We start from the raw sequence: 15,216 nt of genomic DNA, 5'->3' as shown, positions 1-15,216 counted from the left end.
GTCTCTCATTGGCCAGTCTTAATTGGCAAACAGATGAGGTTTGGTAGAAGTCTGGGGGTGGGGGGATTTTGCATAACCACACCCCTCCTTTACTCCTTGGTCCTGGTTGGTCACGCCCCCTTTTCAAAGATGATCGGACCTCTCCACCGCAATTTAATGGGATCAAGATTGCTGCTAGGGGGGTGGGCCGATTCGGGAAATCACCCCCCACAGCACCCCCCCCCAGCAGCAATGGCCCCCTCTGGATCCACCAGTGAGTTTTCCACAGGGGACATGCTCTAATGTATATACATATAAAAGGAATATATATGCATTAGTATATAATAAAGTATGTAGCTCCTCTTTCTTTGTGTCCTGCCCCCTAACATTTCAGGGAATTCAAGACTCAGAATCAGCTGGCCTAATCATAAAGATTCATTTAAAATGACCCATATGATTTGGTTAAAACCCAATCCAAATTTTAAATTTGGTGCATCCCTAATAGTGGTGTCTGGTTTTGGGCAACATTTTTATTTACTTTTTCGTCCCCTCGGATTAGTGCTTCAGAGGTGGAACCCTTTCTGGGATCTTTACTGTTACCTGTTTGAAATGACAAACCCAGGAAGAGGCGCTTTTAGAATGTTGTGCTATGGGTACGAGGTATGTAACTAATGCATACGTTCCAACATTTGAAATCACTAAATCAGGGCATGGTCACACCTCCTTTGAAAGGGGGTGGGACCACATCTTGTTAGGGGCATGGCCACATCACAATGGACCTGACTGTGCTCCCTAGCACATCTGAAATGGAAGGCTACATGCAACCCCCCTCCCCCTAAAAACACCCTTGGCATCTGAGGCACCTGGAGTTGGGACATACCTCATAGCTTCCCGCAAGTCAGGCCTCTGCTTCTGTCCATTCAGGTGACATATTGACACTCCTTAAGCTGAGCAAGATTCAATTACGCCTTGTAATAAAAACATGAGATACCAGTACCATATTTTGTCATAGGAGGGGCATTTATAGAACCTGATTTATAGAAACAGATATCAAAGGAAAAAGACTGAAGTACTGGAGCAAATGGCAGCAGCTCAGGGCCCCCAACATCTTGCTAGTGGTGGCAGACATGCTGTCTACAAAGGGGCCCGCTGTTGCATCGTTAATTACATGTAGAGGTCTCTCCCCACACCAATCCGCACATCTCAGGAGCAGCTGCTGTCTAGAAATGTCACCCGCTACCTCCCAGCTATAATCTGATTGGTTGCTATAGGCAACATCTCCACTTTTTCAATATACACCTTAGACTCTTGACGCTGTAGGGTTACATAAGGCCCTCTAGATATATATATTTTGTACTGTAATGACATGCAAGCTTAATATAGCACAGTATACTACTCTAGCACATTCATTTATATAATTACCAATACCAATTTTAAACTTTGCCAGCGTACTTTATGAACTGAACTAATTCAGAACATTAGTTCTGCGTTCCTGGAATTGTATTGTTATGTTTATTATACTGTGACATTAGTTTTCTGACCAACTGACACTAATGGCACCGTGTTTATCCTGTGTTCCATCCTTCTATGTTCTGCTTATTTTGTCATTTTTATCTTTCATATGATTAACAAATTAATGGAATTATATTTTTATATGTACGATTAAAAAAAAGGATAGAATAAAAAATAAGACAATAAAACATGGGTGCTTAAACCTTGCCAAGAGAATGAAGTTAAGGATGGTGTCAGGCTAGAAAAGCGCCATCATTTACAACACCCAAAGTGCTCCATCCTGACACATATAAGTGAATGGAGAAGGTTCTTCCCCTGTCACACAGGAGCGATTAAACTAATAAAACGTTGCATGAAGCGTCTTCAGTGCTTACCGCTCCAGTTTGACAGAGGGAGTTGCGTTCCCCACTCACGTCACTGTGTCGCCAAGAGAGCCATTTCAGCGCTGTGAACGCTAGCACTTTACTAGCTGGTAAAATGCTCGTCTGACACCAGTCTTAAACAGATAGAGATGTTGGCAGGCAGCACAACATCAATTAATATAAGTACAGATATCTTAATTTTTGTGGGCCAGTTTTTTAGAATGACACCGAAAAAAAATTGTCTGTCAGCATGGCTCTTAAACATCCACTTTACTTGAGTCTAGTAATCTCCAATTAGGAATCAAGCATGGCAGCAACAGAGTGATCTGACAAGTAGAAGCCAACCTGTTAATCTTTAACTAAGTGCAAAAGCTGCATCAGCAGACGGACAGCAATCAAAGGAGACTTTAAAAGACCCAGATTCCACTTTTATTCAGAACACACTAACACTGATGGTTTTTAAAATGCTCCCTCCCTGCCAGTCAGAGTAGACTGAAAAGACAGAGGAACTAATTTGTGAGGGAAGATACAAAGCAGAAGCAGATGAAATAAACAACAACTTTATTTTGTTGACCAGACCCGTCTCCGTGATTCAGGCGTGTGCACATACGTGACACATGTTCCAGAGATCTTGATCTTTGTTTAAGATTTATTTGCTCCTAAAATTGAACGTATTTCTAGTTAGTAGAAAGAGGTGAATTATTTTACCATTTTTGCCATGAGATACGCTTTATATTGTATATAAAGTACAGTTACCAATACACAGAGCAATTATGTTGGCCAATTTGGCCATTTACAGTTAAATACCTAGACATGACAGTGCGTGTGCCTCCAGCAATATTCATTTATGATATATTATTTGGGTCAGGAGTGCCAGAAATTGTAGTGATCAAACAACGCAGTTATTATATGAGAGTGGTCAATGGTCAAATGTACTAGTTGGCCACTTGGTGACCCTTTGTGTAGAGCCCAACTGTGAATTTCAGGATTTGACCAATTTGGCCACCCAAATATGCTGCCCAATTGTACACCGACCAATCAGAACATTTATGTGAGCAAAAGAATAGTTCTTTGTAGAAAACCTGTAAGAAGTAAAACAGGGTTCATTTTTAAAGCAGAACACCTTCCAGAAGGTAAAATGCAGTACTGGGTGGAGTTCACATACATAAAATAAAATTCATAGCTTTTCATTCTGGTTTAGTTATTTTTTTGTTTTAGGTGGAGATACCTGTCAATGAGCTGACTTTATGGAGTGTGAGTCAATGAACTTATTAAAAATATATGAAAATAGTTACCTACACAGACGGTCTTATTTAAACTGGCTGCAGATATCACAAACACTCTTCAAACATACGTAAATACATTTGTTGTTAAGTTTCAATGTTCTTACTCTATAATTGGTGCAATTCCTCCCTGCTTGACGCCAGTGATGTGAACATCTCTGCCCCTCTTTATTTCCAGGCCAGCCATCATGGTAGTGATTGGAGAGAACTGTGGCACTGTGTGTAGAAGAGAGGGGGTTGTCTACAACTTTCTAAATAACATAGGTATTGGTTTGGCTAGGGGTTGACAATGGATTCGGTCGATACCGAATCCAGGGAAAAATGTCTGAAATTAGCCAGAACACCCAATATCTTTGGGTTATCGGTTTTGGTGGAAACACTGCTGAATAAACCCATATTTTGTGTGAAATAGTTCTGTGCATGCTCAGAAACGGACCTTACGCAATGAAAGCAAATGCATGCACAGTGGCCGAGTGGTTAACACTTCTGCCTCACAGCACTGGGGTCATGTGTTTGATTCCTGACCATGGCCTTATCTGTGTGTAGTTTGTATGTTCTCCCCGTGTTTGCGTGGGTTTTCTCCGGGTGCTCTGGTTTCCTCCCACACTTCAAAAACATACTGGTAGGTTAATTGGCTGCTATCAAAAAATTGACCCTAGTCTCTCTCTCTCTCTCTCTCTCTCTGTGTATATTAGGGAATTTAGACTGTAAGCTCCAATGGGGCAGGGACTGATGTGAATAAGTTCTCTGTACAGCGCTGCGGAATTAGTTGCGCTACATAAATAACTGATGATGATGAATTCACGTCTGAACACAACTTCCTAGGACTTGAGGGGCAGAACGGGGGAGGAAAGAGGTGGACAAACTTATTCAATGTCCAGTAAGGGTGTGCCGAGGGCGTAACCACTCCCAAGCCCTGGGTTTCTCTAACCTACGTGTTTTTTAGCCATATCATTTGCACCAGATACAGGACAGGAATTGATAATGATGATGTTACAATATCTTCTTGCCTCCAGATAGCAAAAAACATTTGTATGCAACTAAGAGAGAATATAAAAACGTATGTATAGTATGCATTAAGAACATCTTGATTTATGTATTTAATGTTAAAAAAAGTACAAATAAATTAAAAACATATTTTAAGACACATTTTTATTAATGATTATAGTATTGTGAGTTGTTAATTTATTTTATAGAATATCTTTTTTTGCATGTGTTCTGATGGGACTTTATGTTGCTCATAGGCATTCTTCTGTTTACATACAGCAAGTAACGTTTAGACAGAGAGTGTTTACACCCAGATTCAAACTGGAATGCATCTTGAGATCAGATTGGATTTGAATACGGTCAGAACTACGCTCAAGTTCCGTGCTCATTTTGTTAAACGCAAGATGCCTGCAGGTTGCGTCGGGACATGAATCAGGCCTATAATATGGAGTGCTAGAAGTTCCCCACCATACTCGCTGTGAGGGTTTCTCCACTCTTTGAGCCTCTAAGACATATTTTACATCTAATCGGTTTTATAGTCATTTAAAGCAACATGTCAGACTGCTGTCTTGGAGCACAGTTAATGAAAGTAACCCCACAAATTCATTTTAAATAGATGGGAGTAGTTAGGAGCCCAGTCTGCAATTTATAGCGTTCATTACAATCCTGCTGAAGTAGGTAATGTAATGGACTATTACTTTTATCATCATTTTAATCCCTCAGAATTATTGAGAGCTGCTCCTTGGCATAATTTCGCGTCGGAGAAATGCAACATTGTAAAGCACTGCTGAGTTGGATGACCATTCTTTTGCATTCCATTATGGGAAGTCTCCAGCTTTAGTGATAGGGCCACATCATAGAATAATAAGAAGTAATGACAACTGATTACGTAATATATAGTCACATGTATGTGTATTTTACAGAAGGTGTGACTGCTGCTGTCTTGTCTGGAGTTATTCGCTTTACTTGCCCACTCCCACCATGGGCAGAGACGCCCAGCTCCTTGACACAGGGCAGAACAAGTTGGGTGAGTTAATGGAACATACAACATATACTTTTTAGAGGAAATTTTGAAATCATTATCATTTTGACAATGCTAAAACTTGTGCAATTGATGTTACATTTCATAATTTGTTCTCTTTTAATTTAGTCAATAGAAAATATAGTGCTTTTTTACTTACTGAAATTAATAGTTTGTGAGCATGCTCAGATGAAATAAGAGCATATTATACTCCAAGAACCAAATTTGTGTTCAATTTTACATAAGCCCCATCCAGGGGCAAACGCAGGATTTGTAGAGGGGTGTTTCCACACCACGCCACCAGTGGGCGTGACCAGCATGCATGGGGGCGTGGCTATAATATTAGACAGTGCTTGGCTGCTCTCCAACTCTTCCTAACCCTATAATATACATGGGCAATGCTGCGTGCACTACTGTTAGGTGCACACAGCTCTCCCTTTTCAAGCAGAGCCGTGTGAAGCGTGGACAGGATCCAGCCACCTCAATTATACTGTGTCCCAGGCTTGGAGGGGGGTTTCCGAGCAATAGGAAACCTCCCTCGGTTTGCCTATGCCATCAGAGGCGGAACTAGTAAGCTGTGGGGAAGCAGGGAGGAGTAAACCTGGGGCCCACAGCTCCCTAGTTCCCCTTGCAGCGGATCCCATTATCTTCAAGGGCCCCGATGCACGGCACCGGCTGCACCAATGGTAGTTCCTCAATGAGCCCCATATTGTATATTATGCAGACTCACAGGTCACTTGACTACTTTATACTTAATTTTTTTTTGTTATTTATTATAGGCAGCGGATATTTACATCAAATGGCAGGAGTGATAAAAACATATTTCTGATATAATGTAGTACAAAGTAAACTGCAGTGTCTTGCCCTTCCACACTAGCCAAAACAGCTCTTACTTAGTTTATCATCAGCGTACAGAGCACAGCACCGCCTAGTCTGAGAGAACACAAGGCAGCTATCAGCACGTGTTCCATTGTAAAGACATAGGTACTGATTGCATGCACATATTAGGTATTCATTCATATTGTGCATCATGTCCCTGTTAAAACAAAAATACTATTTAAAATGGAATTATTTGTCAGTATTTACAAAAGGATGATTGCTAATTCTTAAAGAATGTATATTTGTAGCCATTGGTAAAAGTGGAAATGTAGAAGTGGCTGTATGGAAATGTAGAAGTGGCAATATGGAAATATAGAAGTGTTGGTATGGAAATGTAGAAGTGGCGGTATGCAAATGTAGAAGTGGCAATATGGAAATGTAGAAGTGGCGGTATGGAAATGTAGAAGTGGCCAATATGGAAATGTAGAAGTGTTGGTATGGAAATGTAGAAGTGGCAGTATGGAAATGTAGAAGTGGCCAGTATGGAAATGTAGAAGTGTTGGTATGGAAATGTAGAAGTGGCAGTATGGAAATGTAGAAGTGTTGGTATGGAAATGTAGAAGTGGCAGTATGAAAATGTAGAAGTGACAATATGAAAATGTAGAAGTGGCGGTATGTAAATGTAGAAGTGGCAATATGGAAATGTAGAAGTGGCGGTATGTAACTGTAGAAGTGGCAGTATGGAAATGTAGAAGTGGCAGTATGGAAATGTAGAAGTGGCCAGTATGGAAATGTAGAAGTGGCGGTATGTAAATGTAGAAGTGGCAGTATGGAAATGTAGAAGTGGCAGTATGGAAATGTAGAAGTGGCCAGTATGTAAATGTAGAAGTGGCGGTATGGAAATGTAGAAGTGTTGGTATGGAAATGTAGAAGTGGCAGTATGGAAATGTAGAAGTGGCAGAATGGAAATGTAGAAGTGGCCAGTATGGAAATGTAGAAGTGTTGGTATGGAAATGTAGAAGTGGCAGTATGGAAATGTAGAAGTGTTGGTATGGAAATGTAGAAGTGGCAGTATGAAAATGTAGAAGTGACAATATGAAAATGTAGAAGTGGCGGTATGTAAATGTAGAAGTGGCAATATGGAAATGTAGAAGTGGCGGTATGTAACTGTAGAAGTGGCAGTATGGAAATGTAGAAGTGGCAGTATGGAAATGTAGAAGTGGCCAGTATGGAAATGTAGAAGTGGCGGTATGTAAATGTAGAAGTGGCAGTATGGAAATGTAGAAGTGACAGTATGGAAATGTAGAAGTGGCCAGTATGGAAATGTAGAAGTGGCGGTATGGAAATGTAGAAGTGGCAATATGGAAATGTAGAAGTGACGGTATGTAAATGTAGAAGTGGCAGTATGGAAATGTAGAAGTCGCCAGTATGGAAATGTAGAAGTGGCAGTATGGAAATGTAGAAGTGGCAATATGGAAATGTAGAAGTGGCAATATGGAAATGTAGAAGTGACGGTATGTAAATGTAGAAGTGGCAGTATGGAAATGTAGAAGTCGCCAGTATGGAAATGTAGAAGTGGCAGTATGGAAATGTAGAAGTATTGGTATGGAAATGTAGACGTGGCAATATGGAAATGTAGAAGTGACCAGTATGGAAATGTAGAAGTATTGGTATGGAAATGTAGAAGTGGCAGTATGGAAATGTAGAAGTGGCAATATGGAAATGTAGAAGTGGCCAGTATGGAAATGTAGAAGTGTTGGTATGGAAATGTAGAAGTGGCCAGTATGGAAATGTAGAAGTGGCAATATGGAAATGTAGAAGTGGCGGTATGGAAATGTAGAAGTGTTGGTATGGAAATGTAGAAGTGGCAGTATGGAAATGTAGAAGTGGCCAGTATGGAAATGTAGAAGTGACAGTATGGAAATGTAGAAGTGGCAATATGGAAATGTAGAAGTGGCCAGTATGGAAATGTAGAAGTGGCGGTATGTAAATGTAGAAGTGGCCAGTATGGAAATGTAGAAGTGGCGGTATGGAAATGTAGAAGTGTTGGTATGGAAATGTAAAAGTGGCAGTATGGAAATGTAGAAGTGGCAATATGGAAATGTAGAAGTGGCCATATGGAAATGTAGAAGTGGCGGTATGTAAATGTAGAAGGGGCCAGTATGGAAATGTAGAAGTGGCAATATGGAAATGTGGAAGTGGCAATATGGAAATGTAGAAGTGGCCAGTATGGAAATGTAGAAGTGGCAATATGGAAATGTAGAAGTGGCGGTATGGAAATGTAGAAGTGTTGGTATGGAAATGTAGAAGTGGCAGTATGGAAATGTAGAAGTGGCCAGTATGGAAATGTAGAAGTGACAGTATGGAAATGTAGAAGTGGCAATATGGAAATGTAGAAGTGGCCAGTATGGAAATGTAGAAGTGGCGGTATGGAAATGTAGACGTGGCAATATGGAAATGTAGAAGTGGCAATATGGAAATGTAGAAGTGTTGGTATGGAAATGTAAAAGTGGCAGTATGGAAATGTAGAAGTGGCCATATGGAAATGTAGAAGTGGCCAGTATGGAAATGTAGAAGTGGCGGTATGTAAATGTAGAAGTGGCCAGTATGGAAATGTAGAAGTGGCGGTATGTAAATGTAGAAGTGGCCAGTATGGAAATGTAGAAGTGGCAATATGGAAATGTGGAAGTGGCCAGTATGAAAATTTAGAAGTGTTGGTATGGAAATGTAGAAGTGGCAGTATTTAAATGTAGAATTGGCAATATGGAAATGTAGAAGTGGCAATATGGAAATGTAGAAGTGGCGGTATGGAAATTGTAATAGGAATGTAAATGGATGAGATTTGATAGTTTTACAATGAAGGCAGTAGGAGAATTGGCGGTATGGCATACACCCGTATACCAGCCCACTTTCTCCACTGTATCTAGCACATCATTATTGCGCATATGTGCTACTGTACACATACACAAGTGCAGACTCCCATCAGCTTTTTGTATGCATTGCATGACCTTTAACTGGATGTTCGTCTGTAATAGGACTTTTCATGCTAGCAAAAGTAAAATAGCTTCAAAATCTTGCTTTTGGGTGACTCTATAGGTCACAAGAGAGGAGGGGCACTGGGGATGTCTTTATTTCATACATCACTGTGGTACATTAACACAGGTGTTTGCATTCATATATATTCACTTATGTGTATCAATTGCACTTAAGGTGGGCAAACAGCATCCTACTGTACTGCAGCTCCGAGAACTTGTAAACGTCAAGTAAGGCAATAATCAGAAACACGTATATTTTTTACTTATTAATCTCCTCTGGGTATTATTCTGGAAAACTGGTCTGTTCAACTTTCATTAAAAGGGTGGGAAATATTTTTCGTAGTGAGGTTCGGGGACCTTGGCATACCTGGCTGAAGGGGACAACAGATGTGAGCTGATCATGTGATGTTCACGTCCTACCTTGGGACGACCTCTTTGGCCAGATAAGTGACACTGCTGCAGAGTCTTCTGGCCTCTTTAGATAAATTTTGCAATGTGACTGGAGGTATCCTATCCCTTTAAGAGACTGAGGGCTAGATTTACTAAGCTGCGGGTTTGAAAAAGTGGGGATGTTGCCTATAGCAACCAATCAGATTCTAGCTTTCATTTATTTAGTACCTTCTACAAAATGAAAGCTAGAATCTGATTGGTTGCTATAGGCAACATCCCCACTTTTTCAAACCCGCAGCTTAGTAAATTTAGCCCTGAATCTAATACAGATGGAACCTCACTCTGGCAGCGTTGACTGTACAAATGCATAAAGAGAAGAAGGAGACGGGCTAGAGATCACACTGGTTTTAGTGTGAACCGCTACACAAGTTCTGTAAAATAACCCAGTTTAGGACAGTGTATCAATAGTCTCTGACTCAAATGTCTAAATTAAATTAAGAAAAAAAATATTCTATGCAAGTAACAGAGTCATGGGTTGCAAAATGTAATAAAAACAAATAAATATTTCTGGAAACTCACTTTGCATTCATTAGGCATACACAAATATTCATATTTGTAATTAAATCTCCCAAAAATGTCAGTTTGTGTCCACAAGCCTCTCAGTTGTCCGAGGTTTGCAAGTTAACCCACGCCAGTCCCTCCTCCCATAGGCATGAATGCACCAAGTAGCCTCAACTAAGGTAACATGATACTTCTGATTTATATCTAATTGGGCCTTTTACTGATTAAACTGACAGTAATGAATAAATAACATCCTCCTAATATGCTTTTTCCATTTGGCTGCATCCTGGAAGTTCCCCCCCCCCCTCCCTCCCCCCCTCCTTCTTCACTTTCATGAGGGCAGGTGCCAGAATTTTCAGCTTATCCATACAATACCGTCGGATGCTAAAATCAAATGCACTCTGTTTACAATAAACTTCAGGCCATTGCTCATTGATTGGCCAAGCAGCTTGGGTTACATTGGGTGGCTAGGTTAATGCGAGTCCATCTGACGGAGAGTCTGCCCTGCCCAAATCCGCGTGGGATGCATCAGTGTTTAAGTAAACATGAGTAAATATCCGCATTTGTCAAAATATTGATCAGCTTTAAAAATAACAGGGTTGATTTATTCCTTCTCTACACGAGACAGACAAGTGTACAAATCATCTCTCTTATATTCAATTTGTTATAAAAGGGACTCCGATGCCAAAACGTTAAAAGGGTTATGCACATTTAAAGAGACAGAATCATGATGAGAAATGTAAATGTAAGAAGTGTCCAGTAGTCAGTTAAATAAAAGCTAAGGAAATCTGTAAAGATCATTTTCTCTCTCCGAATTATTGATCTGGAATCACAGAGCAATAAAGTATAAAGGTCCATTTTGTCTATTTGAAGCCTCGGATCACAGTAAAGTCTGACCCGTTAAATCTCTTGCTGCATTTACTTAATAAGATGTCCACTCAATTAAACTATATAAATCTAATTAGCAATAGCATAGTGAAAAGTGAGAAAAGCTTCATTGATAAGATATAAATATGGCCTTTGTGCAAACTTCTTATTTACAAATGTGGTACTGTGCTATATAACAACAATAGAGGAGCAAAACAAAACCATACTATGGAAAGAAAAGATCGGAGGGTGGTCTACCATTGAACATGACCATACTGCTATCTGGTCCAAGAACACAATTCTAGAAGCACGGTCATATTAATTACCTTAGAGGTGTGTATAGAGAGGGAACCATAGGGTTTTTTAACCGGTTGTCAAAGGATCATAAGCTCCCAAGAGCAGCTATTTTATATCACCTGCAATTAAAACCTCTTTAATGCACAGTTTATAGCTAAGTGTCTAGAAATACAGCTATCAGAGATGTAGGGTGGCTTCAGACTTACATCTTATCTATGGCTTAGATTTTCCCTGAGGTTAAATCCAAATGGGAAGAAAATCTTGGGCATAATGATGGGGAAGGTATGAAGAGATTTTGGAACAAAATTACTCAATTAGCTTAATATATAAATCATACATAACTCCATGGAGAATATATAAATTTATGGGTAGTGATTCACCAAACTTTGGTAGGGCTCACGTGGAGGGGGACACAGGTTTGGGACTGTATGTATACGCGCACATTCTGGGAAGAGGTATTTCAATTAATACACTTACTATTAGCTAAATGTATAGTTTTGTCTGTTGGAAATAGTACAAGATAAGGAGATAAGATAATAAATGGTCAAGATACTCACCTTTCTTGCCTATTGTTGTAAGCTAGAAAATCGATAGCCCTTTATCGGCACCTACAGTACTGATGGGTGTGTAAATCAGTAATATTCGTTATCCTGGAAAGTTCAACAACATCTTGGATGACTTTAGCTCTGAGCTCTCTTACAATAGGATAACTTGTAAACACTGATATAAGATGACCTTCGGCATGCCGCTCATTTGGCTTCAGAATCTGTGGCACCATAAAAATAAACTGTAATGATGTTATGATAAATATCTATTTTACATATTTTACCTATTCTTGCAACCTGCAAATTATACTAGTTTACATAAATTATTATTTAACATGTTATGTAAGCTACATGGGCAAAAGTATATGAATACCTGAACATGACATCCATATGTGCTTGTTGAACATCTCATTAGAAAACCATGGCCTTTAATATGAAGCCTGCACTCTTCCGGGAAGTCTTTCCACTGGAAACATGGCTGCGGGATTCATTCCATCCAGCCATAGGAGCATTAGTGAGGTCGGGCACTAATGTTGGGCGATAAGACCTGGTCCACAGATTGACTTACAATTAATCTCAGTGGTTCAGTGATGTTCAGGTCAGGGCTCTGAGCAGGCCAGTCAAGTTCTTCTACAGCAAACTTGGGAAACTATTTTATGATGGTCCTTGCTTAGTGCATGAGGTCATTGTGCTGATGAAACAGAAGAAGGTCCTTCCCCAAACTGTTGTCACAAAGTTGGTGTCACAGACGTGACCTTAGTACCTGCAAGTATTGGCACTACTACACCAGGAGGCGCGGAGTCTAACACGCCGCTGGTGTTCACCAGGGACCCCCGCAAGGAAGTTTGGACTTAGCGGCAACGACGTGCAGGTCGCGGCCCTCCCAGGTAGCTACTTGCGAGATATAGAGAAAAGACGTAGTCAAACAGGCAGAGTCAGGAACCAACCGGGCAGATGAGGTATCGAATCAGAAGACAGAGAATGGTCAGCAGGCCGAGGTCAAACCAGAATATCAGGATGGGACAATGGAGAATCCGAAAGCGAGGTCAGGAAGCCGGGTCAAAACACAGGGAAGCAGTAGTTTAATATACAGGGACACTGAGACTAAGTAACCAGTTGCTCTGGCACCCTAATGGTGTCAGAGCAGGCTTTAAATAGGAAGTGAAGCTTCCTCATTGGTGGGCAGGGAATCGGCGGTCAGCTGTTCTGACCGCCGACAGGAACCAGGAGGACGCGTCCCGTTGCTATGGCGACGGGCGCGCCTGCGCACCTCGTCGTCGGAAGAGGCGTCCCCGTTGCTTGGCAACGGGGCGCTCTGCAGACAGACGTCCGTCCCTGCTCGAGGAGGAGGCGCAGGGACGGCGTCTGACAGTACCCCTCTCCTTACAATTGGGGGAATCACTGGGTACAGAACGATGTTTCAGGAAGTCTGCCAGTAGCCTAGGGGCATGCAAATCTTCTTTAAAGACCCAAGATCTCTCCTCTAGGCCGAAGCCTTTCCAGTGTACTAGGTATTGGAACCGACCTCGAACTTTGCGTTCAGCAAGAATTTGGCTAATCTCATATTCATTGCCCGTAGTAGTGGAAATGGCCTGAGGGACAGTGGAGGTATGAACAAATTTGTTTAGGACCAGCGGTTTGAGGAGGGAAATATGGAAGGTGTTATGAATCTTCATCTGTGGAGGAAGTTGGAGTCGAACCGTAACTGGATTAATTACTTGAGTTACTGGGAAAGGACCAATGAAACGAGGTGCCAGTTTCATGGAAGGAACCCGTAATTTTAGATTCCTGGTGGACAGCCACACTTTGTCCCCCACTTGGAGAGCTGGCACAACTCTTCTATGCTGATCGGCAGAAGATTTATAATGCCGTCCGGATTTCAGGAGGTTCTCTTTGGTGGTAGCCCATAACTTAGCCATATCTTGAGTCATGGCATGGGCGGCAGGAACCGTGGAGGAGGTGGAAGAGAACGTGGGGAGGGTAGGATGCGTCCCATACACAGTGAAGAAGGGCGAAAACCCCGAAGAACAATGGACATGATTGTTGTGTGTGAACTCGGCCCAAGGTAGCAGAAGACTCCAATTAGATTGGTTAAGAGATGAGAAACAACGAAGGAACGCCTCCAGGTCTTGGTTTACTCGCTCCGTCTGGCCGTTCGTCTGGGGATGATATCCAGAGGAGAACTTGAGGGTAATACCTATATCTTTGCAGAAGGCTCTCCAGAAGCGAGACACGAACTGGACACCTCGGTCAGATATTATTTCCAGAGGGCACCCGTGGAGACGAAAGATTTCTTTGATGAAGACTTGTGCCAATTTGGATGCAGATGGAAGGCCTTTTAGAGGAACGAAATGAGCCATTTTAGAGAACCGGTCTACTGTGACCCAAATGGTGTCAAAGCCGCTGCTGGGTGGCAAATCAGTAATAAAATCCATCGAGATGCTGGACCATGGGCGATCAGGAATCGGAAGAGGTTGTAACAATCCAGCGGGGGATTGTCTAGGCACTTTGTTCTGGGCACAAACAGAGCATGAGGCTACAAACTCTTGGACATCCGTACGGGCCGTTGGCCACCAGTAGTGTCGTGATAACAGTGAGAGAGTCTTCTCAGTACCAGCATGACCGGCAAATCTAGAGGCATGAGCCCAACGTAACGCCTTTAAGCGTAGATGAGGTACTAGAAAGGAACAGCCCACAGGAGGAGTACGGGTGATGGCTACAATACAGGAGGGTTCAAACACTGGTGGGGGTACAGTAGTGGGTGAAGAATCGGAGACATCGAAAGAGCGGGAGAGGGCATCAGCTTTGGAATTGAGATAACCAGCACGATAAGTAAGAATGAGATTAAAGCGGGCGAAGAATGAGGACCATCTGGCTTGCCGGGGGTTGAGACACCGAGCATCCCGGAGATAGATGAGGTTCTTGTGGTCGGTGAATACCGTAACAGGATGACGTGCCCCTTCTAGAAGATGGCGCCATTCTTCGAGCGCAGACTTCACCGCCAATAACTCTTTATCCCCTATACCGTAGTTAGATTCAGAGGAAGTGAATCTCCTCGAAAAGAACCCACATGGCAGCAGTCCCCCTGAAATGGATTCTTGTGAAAGAACTGCCCCGACTCCTACTGCAGATGCATCCACTTCTACCAGGAATGGTTTATCTTGATCCGGTTGGACAAGTACCGAGGCGGAAGAAAAGGCTTTCTTGAGTGCTTCGAAGGCGTCGATGGCCTCCGTGGGCCAAACATGAGGATTAGCAGTTTTCTTAGTCAGAGCGGTAATTGGTGCGATGATAGAAGAAAATCGTGGAATGAATTGCCGGTAATAGTTGGCGAAGCCAATGAATCTCTGGGTAGCTTTCAGACCCATAGGTCTAGGCCATTTGAGGATGGCAGATAGCTTGACTGGATCCATCTGTAGACCGGAACCTGACACGATGTAGCCCAGGAAGGGAATCTGTGGCTTCTCAAATACACATTTCTCCAGCTTACAATACAACTTATTGGCTCGTAGACGAGACAGGACCTCACTTACATGAACACGATGGCTGGTCAAGTCT

The 15,216-nt window shown here is 42.0% G+C and overlaps 1 long non-coding RNA gene across 1 annotated transcript in view; it reads left to right on the top strand.

The window, feature by feature from the left end:
* The window catches only part of LOC142160508 (uncharacterized), a 58,166-nt gene that overhangs the window by 25,342 nt on the left and 17,608 nt on the right, over positions 1-15,216 (top strand). Inside the window, exon 2 of the long non-coding RNA XR_012693247.1 lies at positions 5,047-5,150. This is a non-coding gene — a long non-coding RNA (uncharacterized LOC142160508). The remainder of the gene's footprint in view (positions 1-5,046; positions 5,151-15,216) is intronic.

Source organism: Mixophyes fleayi, chromosome 6, assembly GCF_038048845.1.
Source record: "Mixophyes fleayi isolate aMixFle1 chromosome 6, aMixFle1.hap1, whole genome shotgun sequence".
Classification (NCBI taxonomy): Eukaryota; Metazoa; Chordata; class Amphibia; order Anura; family Limnodynastidae; genus Mixophyes; species Mixophyes fleayi.
Note: the sequence above shows the minus strand (reverse complement) of the source record. Positions and strands in the feature narration are given on the sequence as shown.